The following is a 17966-nucleotide window of genomic DNA, read 5'->3' on the forward strand; positions in this document are numbered from 1 at the left end:
GCTCCCTGCTCTGCGGGGAGTCTGCTTCTCCTTCTACCTGCCTCTCTCTCTCTCTGACAAATAAATAAATAAAATCTTTAAAAGAAGAAAGAAATATAGTGATTTAGTCAATACTGAATAGAAGCTAAGTTTGAAGGAAGAATGGAAATAAATCCAAGACACAAGGTCCTCTTTATATCCACCCTGTGAAGGTTGCTCTTATTGATTTAATTAAGTTCCTGGATTAATTTAGATAAGCCCCTCTTGACTCATTCTTTACTCATGCAGGAAGCCCAGCTTGAGCCTAAGCTGGGTTCACTCTAGGACTCAGGCAAGTCAAGGCATGTTGCAAGGGTAGGTGGGGGTAGGAATGGAGGCAGTGTTCAACAAGAATTTACTTAGATGAGGGACAGAGGAAACTTCTGGAAAAGATCTTTATAGGAAAGAGATTTTTGACACAAATAAATTTGATACAGGACAGAGATCCAGAATGAAAAGGGTAAAAAGACGTAAGGAGTGAAGTGGGGGGCCTCTGAGAGGCTGAGGGTTGAGGGAGCCCCAAAGTCATGGTTTTGAGACTCCTGAAATATTACAACACTAAGAAATACCCATATCGGGATATAAAAACAGGCGCAATATTACCACTTCCCATTTACTATTTAAATTGACATTTGCCTTACACATGTTAATTTTTTAACACCAAAACAAAAGCCCATCGCAAATAATTGTGCTGTTCTCAAGATAATGAAAGGACTTATCACCATTTCCTAATTCCTAATTCAGGCCAGGTGATCGGGTTATAGGGGCACAAGGGAAAGGCTGTATGGGGAACGCTGCTTGGCTTCAGTTCTGGCAGCATCTCTGAGATGGTATGGATGACCTCGTTTGCAGTCATCCCCACGACTAGCTGCGTCAGTCCTTCACAGGGACTCCTGCTCCGTCCACCTGTCCTCGGTGACCCAGCCTAAAGCTTATGCTTTGGGGGCTGCAGGAAAAAGGCCAGTGGAAACCACGGAAGCTCTTTATCCGTGAGCTCTGAGAGACGCTGAGCTCGCAAACCTCTGGCGCCAACAACTTCTTCAGCGACTTTGCTGACTTTGGCAGCCGCAGGAGTCCTCAGACATTATCGCCTCCACCAGGCGTCAGCAGCTTTGGCACAGGTGTGGCTGGGCCATCACTGCAGTGGGCGTGTCTGCTCCTGACACCCGCAGTGGCTGCATCCTCCAGGCCCACTGACGGCGGAGCTGTCATTTTCAATACCGGTTAGAAGAAAGATCTCCAACGAGAGCCAGTTCACCAGCGGTGGAAGCCAGGGCATAACCAGAAGGATCCTGTTCTATCCGTGAATCCTTCTGTGTCCTCTCCCGTGGGGCCAGCCTTCCCTCGGAGGCACACATTCTGTCACCCCGTGGCTGATTTTCAAGGGGCCGACCACGTGGGGAATCACTGCCTGTGACCGGGTGGGTAAGTCTATTTAATTCTGGGGTTTAGGATTTAGAAGCCCACTTGTCCACAGATGGGAGGTTCATTCTTCAACATAAGCTTTACTTAGGAATTTTTTGGATGTTATAACTTTGACTCTATATGCTGGCTCTTCTTATTTCTAGATGGGTTCAGAACTTAGGAAAGAGGGGCAGCTGGGTGGTGTGGTCAGTTAAGCATCCGACTCTTGATGTCGGCTTAGGTCATGATCTCAGGGTCGTGAGATTGAGCCCTAGGATGGACTCCTCACTCAGCGCGGAGTCTGCTTGGGTTCCTCTCCCCTTCTGCCCCTCCCCCCTGCTTGCTCGAGCTCTCTCTCTCTCAAATAAATAAATCTTAAAAAGAAAGAACTTAGGAAAGAGAAATGCTATCAATTGAACCTCTCAAATACTCACAGGAACCATCATCATCATCATCAGTATTTTCTCAGGGCCTGGTATATTATTTGGCCCTAGCAGACACAAAAATATATATGAGATAATGAATGAATGAGAACATATGTACAATACTCACCCCCGGGCAAGAGCAGAAATATCTGGTTGGAATTTGAAGGGTGTGTCATGAGTGGGAAGAAGGCAGATCCAGAGAAAAATTGTTGGTTGATGCAGTGACTTAATTTTTTCCCTAAAGCTACTATACCCAGGAAGCATAGCTTGCTCAGTTATTGATTTGTAATTTCAAGAATCATTCTTTGAGCCTTTAACATGCACCAGGCACAGAGAAAGAGAATTCCACCTTTAAGCAGTTCACAGTCTAGTTGGGGACGCAGACGTGGGTGTAAGTAACTGGGTTTCAGAAGGACAATTGATTTACTAACAACCTAAAAGGTTATTCCAGTGGCGTAGAGAAAGTGACAATTCTGCCTGTCAAGAGTTAGGAAAGTCTTAAAAATCTGAGGACCAAAAAATATCAACTTAAGTTATGGATTCACAGTATGGAAAAGAAAGAAACATTGAGCAAAACACAGGTAACTAGCAGTTCCTTGTGAGGCCAGCAAATGGCACAGACCCCAGTTCGAATGAGCCAGTGATTCATTCATTCAAAAAGTATTAGCTGAGGGACTACTGTGTATAAAAAGCCACCTGGGCCCCTGGGAGATGCAAGTATGACAGACAAAGGACCAAGACACCTGGAACTCCATGTGAGAGAGGGACGTGGACCTTCTCTGGCTCTTGTCTTAGAACTGAGCTCTTGCTCCCTGGTTCTGTACTGGCCAGAAGCTTCCTTCCTACAGGGATTCCTACAACAGACGGGGGTGGGTGTCAAGTAATTTGAACTTTGACTCATACTCAAACCTAGGATCTTGGACATCTTAATAAAGAGCATCAAATCTGGAAAAATCTCATATCAAATTTCTAAGCAATTTTCTGTGTTACAGGCAGCAGAAAATAAAGGTACCTTCAGACAAGGATTCCTTTGCTCTGGAAACTTCAATTGTCATGGAAATGGCCACATAGATTCTGATACCAATTCTGATGTGGGTTCTTTCCACTACACCACCAAGCAATTGTCAGAGACCAGTTGGGTGTCCTACAATTCAGCTCAATTCTGACACCATCTGGAGAGAGCATAGATTCCACAGGTGAGGGGCTCAGTCCTACAAGACTGTCTCCCCTTCCCTATCTGTCCCCACTTCAGAGGCCAATCTCCAGTTCATCTTATCATCTGTGCTTCTGATGGACCAGCTATAGATCCGAAGTTCCAACAACCCCCTCCTTGGGTTTGATTAACGTACTAGAGGAACTCCAGAAACTCTGAGAAGCATTTTACTTATCAGATAACCAGTTATTATAAAAGGATATAACTCAGGAACAGCCCAATGGAAGAGACACATGGGGAAGCATATGGGAAAAGTGTACAGAGCTTCTGTGTCCTCTTGGAGAATGCCTCATTCCCCAGATTTCCAGGTGTTTGCCAGCCTGGAAGCTCTCCAAACACTGTCCTTTTGGGTTTGGGCAGAGGCTTCCTTCTGCAGGCATGGGTGATTAAATCACTGGCTGTTGGTGACTGATTCAACCCCCAGCTCCTCTCCCCTCCATGGAAGTCAGGGGGATGGGACTGGAAGTTCCAACCCTCTAATCCTGTGGTTGGTTCTCTTGGCAGTGTGCCCCCATCATTTGGTGCCATCCAAAAGTCATCTCATTAACAAAACAAAGGACAACTTTAGTGCTCTCTTTCACTTCGGAAATTCCAAGGGTTTTAGGAGCTCTGTTCCAGGAACAGTGGATGAAGACTATAAATCACAACATCGCACCACTCAACCCAGGAGGTAGATAATGGCAGAGAATTTTATACCCCGTGGACCCTTTCTCCCTGGGTTAGTAGGTTAATAAGATAAAGGGCGTCCATCTAAGATGGACCAATCTGTCTCCAAAACTAAAACTGGGGCTAAGAGACACTTGCAAATAGCAAATGGCTACCTGAATTGGAATAGTATCAACTTGGACACTGTGCTGAATTGAATAACGAACTGAGGAGGAGTTAAGATGGCGGAGGAGTAGGAGACACCGTTTTCAGCCGGTCCCCCGAGTCGAGCTGGATAGGTACCAGACCAGCCTAAACAACCATGGAACCAGCCTGAGACGCAGGAAGACGCATCTGGATCTCTACAAATAATAAAAAATCATTAAAAAATAAAAAAAAATGAATAACGAACTGAATTGAATTACCATAGTAACATTATAAACTTGGACATCATCTTTCCATCTTGTGTATGGAGAAGTAGAAGCCAGTGTGTGAAGAGAGGAAACTGAGGCACAGTGAGAAAGAGCCAGAAAGAGCCTACCTGCCCATAGCTTCAGTCCCCAGGACCCAGCCTCGCTTGCTACTCTTGGATCCTGTTGCCCTATACTAAACCCGCCACATACCACATTTTTGCTCAAGTTAGTTTAGTGGAATCTTCTTTGTTACCAAAAGAGACTGAGGCTAAAAAAAAAAAGGAGGGGAGTGGGGATCCTCTTCTGAAACATGTGGTTTGTAACTTACCTGCTGCAAGAGTTGCAGTTGACTCGCATGGTCCTCTAAAGTCTATGCAGTTGTGTGGAGATGGCTGGATACGAACTTGGACACATCAGCCTACGAATTATTGCTTGCTTTTGGGAACTGCAGCTGCTTAGGTAGACTGGGTGCTGAGCCCCCAACACGCTGGCAAGGATAGCAGGCATGGATGTTACCGCAAACAGAAGAAAAAAACTGAAAACAAGCTGAACTGAGTTTAGCAATGTTGCTCTGGGCTGGACTGATGGTGCCCCTTACGTGGTGCTCTTCTAGCCCAGCGAAGATAACAGACACCAGAGTTCTGCTCAGCGGTGGGACTGGTGCAGGGGAGGGAAAGAGAGATGGGGCCAATGCAGGCACCAAAAGGAACCTCTGGGTTTTGCTCGAGCGCATAGGACTGAGGTGGTCCCCAGGTCGTGTCGCTGGTTTTCCGCGCTGCATGGCGGTGGATCAGGCTAGAAAACGCTCCACGGTACTCTCCTTAGGTTCACAGCATAAATTATTGTTGTCTTTTAGAAAATTTAAATCAAGTGTTTCAAAGCACGAAAAACAAATTGTTATTTTCCAAACAGACTGTGTTTCTGAGGATAGAGGCCACCTTCTAGGGACCAGGGGTTGCACATTTTTCTAAAAGGAATGGCAATTTCCAGAACCTGTCACATTGGGATGGGATGCTCCAGAGGCCGACAGAAAAGACTCAGAAGGCAGAGAACCTTTGACTTTTGAGGGATCTGGGGACAATGTGGCCTATGGCTCAAACGAGGGGGGTGTGCTTGAGGTCTTTCCACCCCAGTGGCAGGAGGAAAGCTGCCTCCACCACAGTGAGGCTGGCCAGAAACCATACCGGCTTCAGCGGGCGAGCTCTGAGAACAGTCCGATCTATGCTAGTTTTAGGTTTCTTTGCCTTGTCATTTCCTCCTGTGATATTAAAGCCTTCAGTAAGGTTTTGTTGTTACAGTGTGGCCTTGGCCACATTCAAGTCAGGGAAGAGTCTGTGTGGAGTAGGAAAGGGGAAACAGACTTTGCTCATCTTGACGTCAGCTTCATGATCGCAGTATTGATCGAAGGTTCTGGAACTGCAGAAAGTGGCCACCAGGGAAGTGATTGATGGCCTATGGTGGAACGGAGTTCACCAGTCTGGAATAGTGCCAAGGAGAGGCGGAGGCATGACTGACCTGGAAACGGACATGAGACAGCCTTCCCCACCCAGCTCCTCCCAAGCATGCTAGAGGGGAAGCAACAATCCTGGCATGACATGAAGTGATGTAAACCACTTTCAGGCCCGGATCGTAAAATTTCCACCATACCCTCTGCTTCGTGTCTCTTTGCTTGCTGCTCAGCTCAGTTCAGATGACACGCAGAGGACTCCAACAGCACTGTTGAAGACAGCGCCCCCCAAAGACGGAAGGAAGATGAATCCCAGAGTCATCACTTGGGGGAGAGCCGCCAGACCTATTTTCAGTTGCGATGTGAGCAAAGAATAAACATTTATTGTGTTAAACCACTGAGATTGTGAGCTTCTGTTGTTCTTGCAGCCAACGTTAATTACTCTAACTCTTAAAACAACACAAAGAGATGTCTGAAGTCCTGTTATTACTCAGACGAGGGCCTTTGAGCCGTCAGGGATTTGGGTTACAGAAACATAATCAGACATAGATCCTTCCTCCAAAGAGCTTGCAACCCATGAAGAGGGGGAGACAAAAAGCGACAATAGAAGGATAAACAGAAACCTAATAAATGAGTTTGCGATGAGGCACAAAGCCACGAGGAAACATTTAAGCAAAGATTCTTATAGTACCATTCCCTTGTCAGAATTGCCAAGAGTTTCACAAGTGGTGAAGTCATGGAGATCCTACCATTTTTCTCTCTGATGAGCTCATAGGTCTTTGTTTATAACCTTTATTTCTTCATTGCCATGGTTTTATCTTTTCCTTCCCCATGGCTATTAGAAAACAAAACAAATTAGAGAGACAGTATACGAAGTCAGTTCCGACTGAACCAAGAACGAACTTTACAGACGCAATGCTTTTTAAGTGTGTATGACTACAAGCCGAAATAAGACTCAAGCTTTTTTGAAAAGGTTGATCCAGCCTTCCCAGGGGAAGAGCTGTTCACAGGGGATAGATAGACTTTATTTCTTTAAATCCCCTTCTCCCACTTCCTTGGGACCCGAATAAGACACCGAATCAGAGGTTTGCGACGGCAGCTCTTTTTCTCACGGACTGCCGTGTAAAACTGCATGAAGTAGAAATCCGGCCAGGTGATGTGGGATGGGGACTTTTTGCCTCAATTTTTTTCAATCAAAAGTAACTTAGGATACCTGCTCAACATGGAGGAACCTTGAAAACATGAAGCTAAGTGAAAGAAGCCAGATACACACGAAAACACATACTGTATAATTCCATTTATGTGAAATATCCAGCTAGGCAAATCCATAGACAGAAAGCAGATTGATGGTTGCCGGGGGGGCCGGGGTGGGGGGAGGGGGGAAGGGCAAGGGGAGGAGTGACTGCTGCTTAACGGGCACGGGGTTGCCTTTTGAGATTTGAAAAATGTTCCGGAACTAGAATATGATGATGCTTGTGCAATACTGTGAATGTGCAAGATGCCATGATTTACACTTGAAAATGGTTAAAATGGTGACTTTCATGTTAAGTGAATTTCAGCTCAGTTAAAAATATTCTGGCTTTTTTTTTTTTTAAGATTTTTATTTATTTATTTGACAGAGACAGACAGCCAGTGAGAGAGGGAACACAAGCAGGGGGAGTGGGAGAGGAAGAAGCAGGCTCATAGCGGAGGAGCCTGATGTGGGGCTCGATCCTGGAACGCCGGGATCACGCCCTGAGCCGAAGGCAGACGCCCAACGACTGTGCCACCCAGGCCCCCCTGGCTTTTTTTTTTTTTTTTTTTAAAGGAACTTCATCTTATCTGTCGCCTTCCTTGCCCCGCATACTCCTGTTCTATCTCTTACTCATCCTTCCTGAAATTATAGTATTAATAATGGTAGCATTAATAACAGTAGAAATTAAATGCAACTCACTGCGACCAGGCTGGCAAAAACACAAAACCCAACTTTAGGGGAATCGACTGTCTGCCAAATCAATGGGAACTCTGAAAGGGGCAATCACATGCTCTTCAGTCAAGTCCCAGGGGAGACTGTGCCTCCACTCGGAGCAGACGGAGAGCTGTAGGCTCCTGGATGGGAGATTAATAAACAAAGAGTAAAGAAGCATATCTGGGTCCTTTCTAATTCTCTGCCAAATGCATGTTGGTGTTATTTATGGTTCGATCATTTCTCCAATCTTCTTCCCTTCCAGAACTGGTTTTTGTGGCAAACCAGACATAGACAGTGAAGCGGAACAGAGTGACTGACGGACAGAAAAGGAGCTGGGCTGGATTGTGATTGCGACACTGATCTCTGGAGAGCCCCCCTGTTCCTGTCACGGCTGCTGGGCCAAGCTGGGTAGAAAGCCACGAGGCTTGAAGAAAAGAGACTAAAGACACCTGACTTAAACTCCTGCCCTCCCCTTCCACCGCAGCCACACCTTCTCCTCAGTGAGAGGGCTTCCCGTCTTGGCTTGAGCTGGGAGAGAAAGGGCATGTTGGCAGGAGGGGGGGCCCTGCCTAAAGACGCTCATCTCCTTTCTCCTTCACAGAGGCCCCAGTCTGCTCTGTTCGACCGTTGCCAGGCATCTCAGAACGTAAAGCTAACATGATGTCAGCAGACTTTCCTGGTCCAGCACAACACGACGTGAAAGACATGTGGAGATTTTGACTATTGAGTCCTACCTCCTAGCCCTGCTTTGAAGAAGATAAGAAGGGAATGAAGCCAGATCACTGCTGACCCCAAAGGCAGAGGTGTGCAGGAGCTGGCTTGGCCCCCCACCCCTCTGAGAGGAGGCCACCCCTGCCCCCACCCCGAGAGTCATGATTACATTGGGGGGAATTTTGCAAGCCAGTTCTTAAAACCATTATTTAAAACATTATGTTACAAATATTACCAGAACTGAAAGAGCTCTCAGTTTAATGGTTATAATTTGTATAAAAGTGATAAATGGTAGACCACCTGTAGATGACATCACAAAAGTAATGACCATCACCACTGGGAAAAGATGTAGCAGATGGGGATGCAATTCCATTTGTCACAACATGGTTGAACTGTGACCGTAGGTTGGCTACGGATATGTGAATGCAGCAAAAATCAACAAAAGCATTTTGTTAAAGTCACTCGGCTATACAGAATTTACAGTAAAGAGTGTTGTACATTGCATTATTGTTCATAAATCGTATGTCATACTCCCTTTGTATCAGTGAAATTCATGAGGAACTCATAAACTCATTTTCTCTTTTGGAGCCGGCTGTTAAACATTACCAGCACACCGCCTGAAGGTCTGTAATCCTAGGAGACTTGAATCGAGTCATTGTAAAAGGAAGAAATGAAAGAAAGAAAGAAAGAAAGAAAGAAAGAAAGAAAGAAAGAAAGAAAGAGGGAAAGAAAGAAAGGGAATGGAGACAGGGAGGCGGGCAGGGAAGCAAAGGGTCATCCTAAACAATCCTACTCCTTGGGCGCCTGGGTGGCTCAGTCGGTTGAGCGTCTGCCTTTGGCTCAGGTCGTGATCCCAGCATCGCGGGATCGAGTCCCGCATCAGCTTGCTCTCCCTCTGCCTCTCTCTCTCTCTTTCTTTCTCATGAATAAATAAATAAAATTAAAAAAAAAAATCCTACCCCCTTGCCCCTTGCATTTCAAATCTAAAGTAGTGAAGAAAATGATAGGAAAAATACCGGGCTCTCCTGGCAAAGGCGGATGTGATCTGATGTGATTTGAGAGGAACTCCAATGTGTGCCAGCCCAGAGATATCCAGCCCCGTGGCTTGCCTGAGCCTGCTTCTTGAAATTCACAGGTTGTGTGTGTCCTTCCTTTGGCTGAGCATGGTCTCCTATAGCTTTCTCCTGCCTCTAATACCACTCATTAGCACCTTGGCCACATTTGTGTATAAATAACTAGATATGACCTTGAGAAGCACCGAACTTCTTCCCAGGGAAATGAGACATAATTAAAAGTTCTGATGTGGGGAGGGAGCTAGAAGAATCCCTAGCGTTGGACTTGCCACAGAATGGGGAATCCCAGACAGTGGGGGGTATGGACACGGAGGGCCCTGTGGGTGAGTATGAGGGTTTTGCAAAGGCAAATGGAGATACTCTGGGGGGCCACGTCACCTGCGGGCCAACTTGATGAGGACATTCATGCTGAGCTTGCACGGTGGACCCCACGTGAAAAATAAGGAGGTTAGAGTGACTCCTAATGTAAACTGTGGACTTTGGGTGATAATAGTGTATCGATGTAGGTTCGTTGATTGCAGCAAAGGTAGGCTCCAGCGGGCCATGCTGATAGTGGGGAAGGCTGTGCATGTATGGGGGCGGGGGTGTATGGGAACTCTCTGGAATTTTCACTCAATTTTGCTGTGAACCTCAAATTGCTCTAAAAAAATACAATCTATTAAAAAAAAATAAGGAAGGGGAGGTCTGGGTGGCTCAGTTGGTTAAGCATCTGCCTTCGGCTCAGGTCATGATCCCAGGGTCCTGGGATCGAGCCCCGCATCAGGCTGCTTGCTCAGCAGGGAGTCTGCTTCTCCCTCTGCCTGCTGTTCCCACTGCCTGTGCTTGTTGTCTCACTCTCTCATTCTGACAAATAAATAAATAAATCTTTAAAAAAAATAAAATTACAGGGGCGCCTGGGTGGCGCAGTCGTTAAACGTCTGCCTTCGGCTCAGGGCGTGATCCCAGTGTTCTGGGATCGAGCCCCACATCAGGCTCCTCCGCTAGGAGCCTGCTTCTTCCTCTCCCACTCCCACTGCCTGTGCTCCCTCTCTCGCTGGCTGTCTTTCTCTCTGTCAAATAAATAAATAAAATCTTTAAAATAAAATAAAATTACAATAAAAAAATAAGGGAGTTAGGATCCCAAGTGTTTGCCTTGTTTACCATTCTAGTCTGCAACTGCCCACCCAGAAGTGTTCTTTCCTTGCCCCTCACCATTTCACGATCCTGAAGTGTCCCATAGTAACGTTACAGTCCTTGCAAAGACATAATTATCACTTAATCAATAAGCAGGTATAAAGATGAGAGAAAGTGCGTCCCCCGTTCCCCCAGTAATCGCATAACAGAGCTAATGAATATTCTTGACCTTTTACTCTGTTCAGCCGTCTCCCCTTTTCCCTTCAGACCAAATATTGTGACTTCCCTAATTTTTCAAATATTCATCTCCCTCTCTTTCGGATGTATATTTTACTTTGTTTACTGTGAGCACCCTGGTTTCCAAAAGTTTTTGTGGACTTTACTTCCTATTACTCCCTCTCTTTTCAAAATGGAAACTTGGTTTACTATTATCACACCTTTGAGGTTTGTTCCAAGGGGCTCCTTCCCTTGCATGTTCCTGGAAAGGCCAGAGGGTACAGAGGATACTGAGTTGAACTGAGGTGCAAAACAGACCCTAACACTGATGGCAGAGTGGCCTGGCCGTTCTTCACTCCCTTTATGTCTTCCTGCATATATGGAAAAGACGTGTGTTTTTAGAAGAGGGTTAGGGATGAATCACTGAGGCCACACAGGTCAAAGTTAGCTTTTAGAGGTGACTGCCAATACCAAGGTCACTAATGCCAGGGCAAAGTTGCTCCGGGGGGTGGTTCACACTCCCCCTATGTTGGGCCTCACTTGTCCTGCTTGCCATGGTGCTGTCCGCATGAGGATTGAGCCTTCCTTTCTGGGTCTGCTTCAGTCCAAGAGAACTCTGTACACCCAGATCTCCATCTATAGCCCTTCCCTCATCCACCAGGTTTGGGTTTTGCTAAACCAAAAATGCAACCGAAGGGTCTAAGAAACATATATTTTAAAGGACAATCCTGTGTCTTTTCCCACCCAGGCGTTGGCCCTCAAGCCCTGGCATCCATGGATACTTGCACTCCACGATCAAAGATGGGATCACAGGGCACATGGCACGTGCCTCCTGACGGCCACTACTTTCACAAGATGGCACATTTCAGAAGTCACTGCTCCATATTTCCATCTAAGTGGGGATCTTCGTCCTTCATGACCTCAGCTCTCAGACAGACCCGGTGCATGGCTCTACCTGCCCCGCAGTTGGCTCTCAAGTGGTTGACTTTGTTGGTTTCACCAGCATTATAAAGGAAGCAATCCAGTGTAAACAGACGACCGGGAAACTGAGTTAAATTTTTGACACGTGTGCAAGCTGCCTACACGGTTACAGGCTAGCAGGGCAGATGACGACTCGTGTGAACTGTTCTTAGGTAACGTGCAGAAGCCAAAAACACGATGCCATTATGATTACCAGTGTATCGTCTGCTGTTTGCACATGGTCAGGTGTCTCTGGGAGGCCCTATAATTGCAAAATAGAAGAATTGCAGGAAGCAGGTGATGAACTCCTTGACTGATTAGAGCTGCTCTTCTGGCTGTGAAGACAGGCAGGAGGGAATGAGATCAGAGAAGGAGTCGTGTACTTTCAAGCCCTGTGGCTGTTTCCAAACAGACTCTTCTTCGCTTCACCCATTGGCAAAGCTGACGCAGGTCCGTCAAGCAGCATGCGTGGGAGTCCCAAACAGCAGGTGCGTCTCCCTTGACGGGAGCTCACCCACAGCAAGGGTGTTAGAGGGCTGTGCGCCACAGTGATCCTTGCTGAGGTGTTGCTTCTGGACTGTGGGGAGAGCCCGACGGCAGAAGCTACTCCGCCAGAAAGGAAACACAGAGGCTGGAGGCTATGTCGTGGTCCCATTAGTGCCCGTAAAATGCCTTCTCTCTCCTGAGCCCTGCCCTCCCGACAGAGTCCGTAGACAGCTAAAAAATAAAAATAAAATAGAAAGTGGCATGTGCCTGTTTGCCTCTGTGGTTTTTAATCTCTGTTCCCTCAGAGCTGCAATCAGCCCGGCTCTCGAAGGCTCCCAACCTCCACTCCTGCCAGGAGGGCACCTTCCAATGGGAGAAGTTCACCCATGAAGGAGGGCAGGAAGGAATATGGGCTCAGTCCCTGCTTCCAAGGCTTCTTGTCTTTGACCTTGTTTTTTTAACCCAACTCCGGATATGTGGTCTGAAAAAGGATTTTTGGGCTCCCAGGGGCATGAGTCAGTTGGGAGAAGCATGGTTTAGAAGTACAGATGTTGGGTTTTCTGGTACATTTTAAGAACAGCAAGGAAGAATGGTAGTTTTCGAGTCAAAAGGATATGATGAAAAATTGTGGCTCTGTACTTAAAAACTGTGGTCATGTCCAAATTATTTTACCGTGATACAGTTTTCTCTCCTGGAAAAGGGAGGAATGATACCTATCTCATACAGTTGTCCTAAACGTTGAGATAATACATACGTAGGGGAGAAGAGGAAAAGACTCACAATAAACAGCCACAGTTGCTTTCTAAGGAACGGGGACCCTGTTAGGGACAGCCCTTTTGTTCTTCTGAGTGTCTTCATGGGTCTGCTGGCTTTTCTTAGTAAAGGAATAAGAATTTGGACTTTGGGAATAGTCCAGGAGTGATTCCCTGAGGAACGGGATGGGAGCAGGGAAAGAAACTGGACTCTGGTGCAATAGTGTGGGGTTGGGGGAGGAAGTTCTAAGCTTGCAACTTTAAGCCTTGATAGACCAGAGTTCAAATCTAGCTTCTAACACTTAGTAACCGTGGAGCATTGGGAAGTTATTTGCCTTTGCTTAGTTTGGTTTCCCCATAGAGAAACTCAGGATCAAAATCCTTCCCTCTCGGGGCTCTTGTGAGGAGTAGATGGGGTACTTATTGTGAAGGGTCCAGTACACAGTATCTCTTATTGCTAGTCCTGTGAATGGCATTGAGACTACATGGTCTGTTCTCCACAATGGGGGACAGCTTGGCAAAGGCACATTCGTGGCACATTCCTGGCCCACCTTCTCCAGAGTCCAGTGTCGCATGGGACACAGTTGGGGGAGCCAGGGAACACCTCTGCGTTCTGGCAGGAGCTGCCACAGTCAAACCTGAATCTCAGGCCTTTCCCCTCCTCGCTCTTCCCTTAATTTTTTTTTTTTCTTCTGATTCGGGGAAACAGCATTTGCCTTCTAGGATGGGATGACAAATGTAAAAGGCCCAGATTTATGTAAATAAAGTAAACTGAGGTACGTAAAAGTATTTTATGAATAAATTCAGGTAGGTTATGCAAAAACAAGGCATTGGAATTATTATTACCAGAAGAAAAGGGCTTAATACATAGAAGGCTGGATAGTCCTTGCTTTTGTCCGGTACAGTTTTCTTCAGATACGTCATCTAGGCATGAAGGAGTTAAAAAAAAAAAAAGTCCTCTCCGGAGCTCCACATATTTTTCTCAAGGGTAGCTGAAAATGAACACCATGTCTGCCCAGGGCACGGCTGTCTGGCTTGTGCCCAAGTGCAGTGGCCCTGCCTGCTGTGCCCTGGAGGAAAGGCAGACGTTGTGTCCACTTCCTGCACCCCCCAGCACCAGGTACCTCCATCCCAGCGGCAGAGAGTACCTGCTGGGCCCTTGACACAAGAGTGAGTAAAAAAAACAGTGCATACAACGATATACAAATACCGTTCAATTAGATGCCTAAACATATGGACACACGTGCATTGAAGAACGAGAGTTAGAAGACATATATCAAAAGATGGGATTAGAGATTTGCTTACAAGGTGTGGTTACTATCTTTAGAACTGGTACAAACAAGAGAAGAGAAATCAGGCTGTCTCTGGCTTATTAATTAGGATCTGGTGACAAATATATTTTCTTTATACGTCCTCTTCCTCCATTTAGTTTTGAGCACCTGGAGACTAAAGACCCTCTCTGCTGTTTCTCCCTGATGGTACAGGGCCTTTTGCACACAAAGGCGGTCGACCAGTAAGCCTAAGGACGGGCGGCTGATATCAGCAGTGCAGTGATCACTTCTGTAAAGGCCCTGTGGTCAAATCTGTCAACAAAAGGACAGCTGCTCACTGGGTGAAATTCTACAGCATCGAAGGGGACAAAATTCCTAGGGCAGAGGAATAGCAAAAAAAAAAAATCAAGGTCAAGCACACATGAGTTCCAATCCCAGCTTTGCCACTTCACAGTTAAGCAGGCAGTCCTGGCGAAGTTACCTACTTCTGTGAGCCCTTGCTTCATCACCAAGCATAACACCACTCCTCGAGGTGGTTATAAGAATTAAAGGAAGTACAGCGCCTGGCAAATTGTTGGTAGTCTCCCTCCCCCTTTTGGAAGCACGGATCACTTTACTAAGAAAAGGATATTGTGAATAATTAAAATTGTCACCCGCTCCCACGGTTCATTAAATATCTTCTTTGGAGGAACTCAAAGGATTTAAAATTAAATTTTAAATGGTATCTGTGTGGACAGAATCCACCCACATCTGGAAAACTAGAGGTTGAGCCTTTGTTCTTGCTGCCAGCAATCAGATTGTTCAGTATTTCTCTGAAAACCTCTTGCTGTTTCATCAGATCCGATTGGGGAGGGACACTTGATTCCCCAGGGTCTGGGGTTAAGCGTTAGATATGCAAGTCACATAGAGACCAGGACAGATGAATAATATGCCTCAGCTCATTTATTTTCAAAAGCTTTTTGAGGCAGGAGAAGAGGCGGATGGGAGGAACTTTGAAAGAGTAACCAGTTTCATGAGGCGAAAGGATATCGTTTTCATAATTTAGTACTGGAAAGCAGGATTATCTTTGAAGAAACAGATACCAGAATAGGAGTAACTATCATTTCTTTCGTGTTTCTCTCTTACAGTACAAGGACATTACAATGACCGTCAGAGGGCCGTACGAATGTTTATTTTGTACCCTTCTCCCATCTTTCCCTATCTTCCCTTGTGCGGTGACTATTTGGCTAAACAGTGATTTTCCAAACATTTTTCTTAGCTGTCTGCTACATATTTTTTTCATATTATCAAAACAATTCTATCTTCTTTCATTTCGACCTACGAAAATTGAACCTTTGCCTTGTCCCTATTTTGAAGGTGGTAGCAATGATTCATTTGGTCTATTTGTGATGAAGCAAACAAGTCATTTTAGCCAAGAAAAATGATAGTAATAATGATTGGATTTTGGTGTGCATTATTCAATGTTTTTTAATGCGAATCTGTATAAATTCCACTTAAAATGAGCCCATTCCCCCACCACACTTTGGGAAACACTGCTTCTGTCATTCTATCATCCATGTTCCAGAATCCTTGATCCTTACACTGCCAAACCCAACAAACAAACAAACAAACAAACTGGCTTTTGTTCTCACGGTCTCACGACGGCTCCTCTATGTCCTCCAGATAAGACATCCTCATTCCAAGAGGAAGGAAAAATCAAGAACCGCAAGAGTGAGCGTACCAGCTAGTTTTTGATTTTTCATTGGGAAACAATAGCTTTCCTAGCATTTCCACCCAGGAGAATGCAACTTGCATGTCACTGGCCAGAACGAAGGTACACGTTCATTCCTAAATGCAAAGGACGCCTCGGGGAGTCATCCTCATGAAACGCGTTTCCTGTGCAAACGTGTCAGGTATTCCCAGATCCATTTTCATCTTCGGAAGCACCCCTCCTGGTGTGCCCGCCTCCAACCCACGCAGGATATGCTCAGCCAGAGACACAGGACACTTCCATTTCTTCCATCCGGGATTTTTATTCCTCTTGTTCTTGCATTAGATCCTTTGTTTCTTGGATGCTTAGTTCTCGGTTTACTCTCTCTTTTTTTAAGGTGCACATCTTTCAGTAGCTTTTTGAAAGGGAGAAGTGAATTTTGGAGACCTTACATGTCTGAAAATATCTTTTATCTAGGGTCATATTTATATATAGCTTTTGAAGGTTTTGCCTCATGTCATCTAATTTTCAGTGATGTGATTGAGAAGTCTGACGCCATTCTTATTCCAGAACTTGTACTATGTATGTTTTTCTCTCTGAGCGTTTTCCATATGCTGTTTCCCGGTTGCTCTAAAAGTTGGCTTAGTTCCTCATTTATTGCGTTGGGCACTTGTGAGCCTTTTGGTCTGGAGATGTATGTCCTTCAAGCCTACAAAAAGTTCTCATATTATTTCTTTGATCATTTCCTTCCCTCCGTTTTCTCTCTTCTCTTTTTCTGGAATGACTGTTCACTAAATATTGCACCTCTTGAATTGCTCATTTTGTTTTCTTGTTTCTGTTTTCTCATGAACCATTGTTTTTAGTTTTTATTCTTCTTTCTTATGATTAGTGTTTGCATAATACGTCTTTTACCTTCTCTTTACTTTTCACCTGTCTGTGTCTTTCTATTCAGAGTACATCTCTCGTTGGGTGCGAGAGGGGGCACCTGGCTGTCTCAGTGGGTGGAGCATGTGACTCTTGATCTCGGGGTCACGAGTTCAAGCCCCATGTTGGGCATAGAACTTACATTAAAAAAAAAAAAAGTAGAGGGGCGCCTGGGTGGCACAGCGGTTAAGCGTCTGCCTTCGGCTCAGGGCGTGATCCCAGCGTTCTGGGTTCGAGCCCCACATCAGGCTCCTCTGCTATGGGCCTGCTTCTTCCTCTCCCACTCCCCCTGCTTGTGTTTCCTCTCGCTGGCTGTCTCTATCTCTGTTAAATAAATAAATAAAATCTTTAAAAAAAAAAAAGTAGAAAAACAAAAACGAAGTACAACTTTTGTAAACAAAGAGAGACGGGTCTTGCTTCTTACGCAGTCTGACGATTTTTGCAGATTTGGATTTCTGTTTCGATTGGCTGCCCAGAGACATCCAATATGAGCTGCAGAAAAATGATTCCCAACTTAGGAATACAGAGAAGACTCTGCCAGAATAGATACACGTAGAGGTGAGTATTTCCTATTATACTTCCAACACTTCGCTAAATGAAACAATTTGTTGAACCCAGAAAGCTTCAACAGATAAGGAAAAACAATGTTTAAGATAAAAGGCACTTACTCAAACTCCAGGATGTGCTGTGGATAGAAACAGCAGCTGGGGCTCCGTTTCCAACAGCTGCAGAGGCTCGGGAGTCTGTACTTCTTTGATCCAGAAGATTATCAACATAGTCCTCATCCTCCCCCAGATTCTGCTTCTGCTTTTCTCAGGTATTGAGAAACTAGCCCTGGGTAGCCTAACAGCACAGGAATGTGGCCTCTGGGGTCAAACTAACTAGTGTTCGGTTTCCAACTGCCTCTTAGGAGTTGTGTGACCTCCCGGAAGTGGCCCCCGCTGAGCCTCAGTTCCTTACCTGGAATTTGGCAGAAGGCACTGCTTTTCGAGACATCATCTGCCCCTTTTCTGCCAGGTCGTTGGTGCTAAAGCCAACTTTCCAGGAGAAGTGTGTGGCCAATGAGAGGGGCATGTTGAAGACGCTTTCCTTCAGAAGGGGGAGGTCAGAAGTGGCCTTCTGCCCACAGACACCTGCTACCCAATCTGCTTCGAGTGAGCAGTAAACCACTAGGTGCCCTGGGGGTGTTGGCCACAGGCCGCTTCACCTACCTCATTGTTCCTGTTCCTTGACCGAGCTTCACCTGCTCTTCCCCTC

The sequence above is a fragment of the Ursus maritimus genome, unplaced genomic scaffold (assembly GCF_017311325.1).
Source record: "Ursus maritimus isolate PB19 unplaced genomic scaffold, ASM1731132v1 scaffold_2, whole genome shotgun sequence".
Lineage (NCBI taxonomy): Eukaryota > Metazoa > Chordata > Mammalia > Carnivora > Ursidae > Ursus > Ursus maritimus.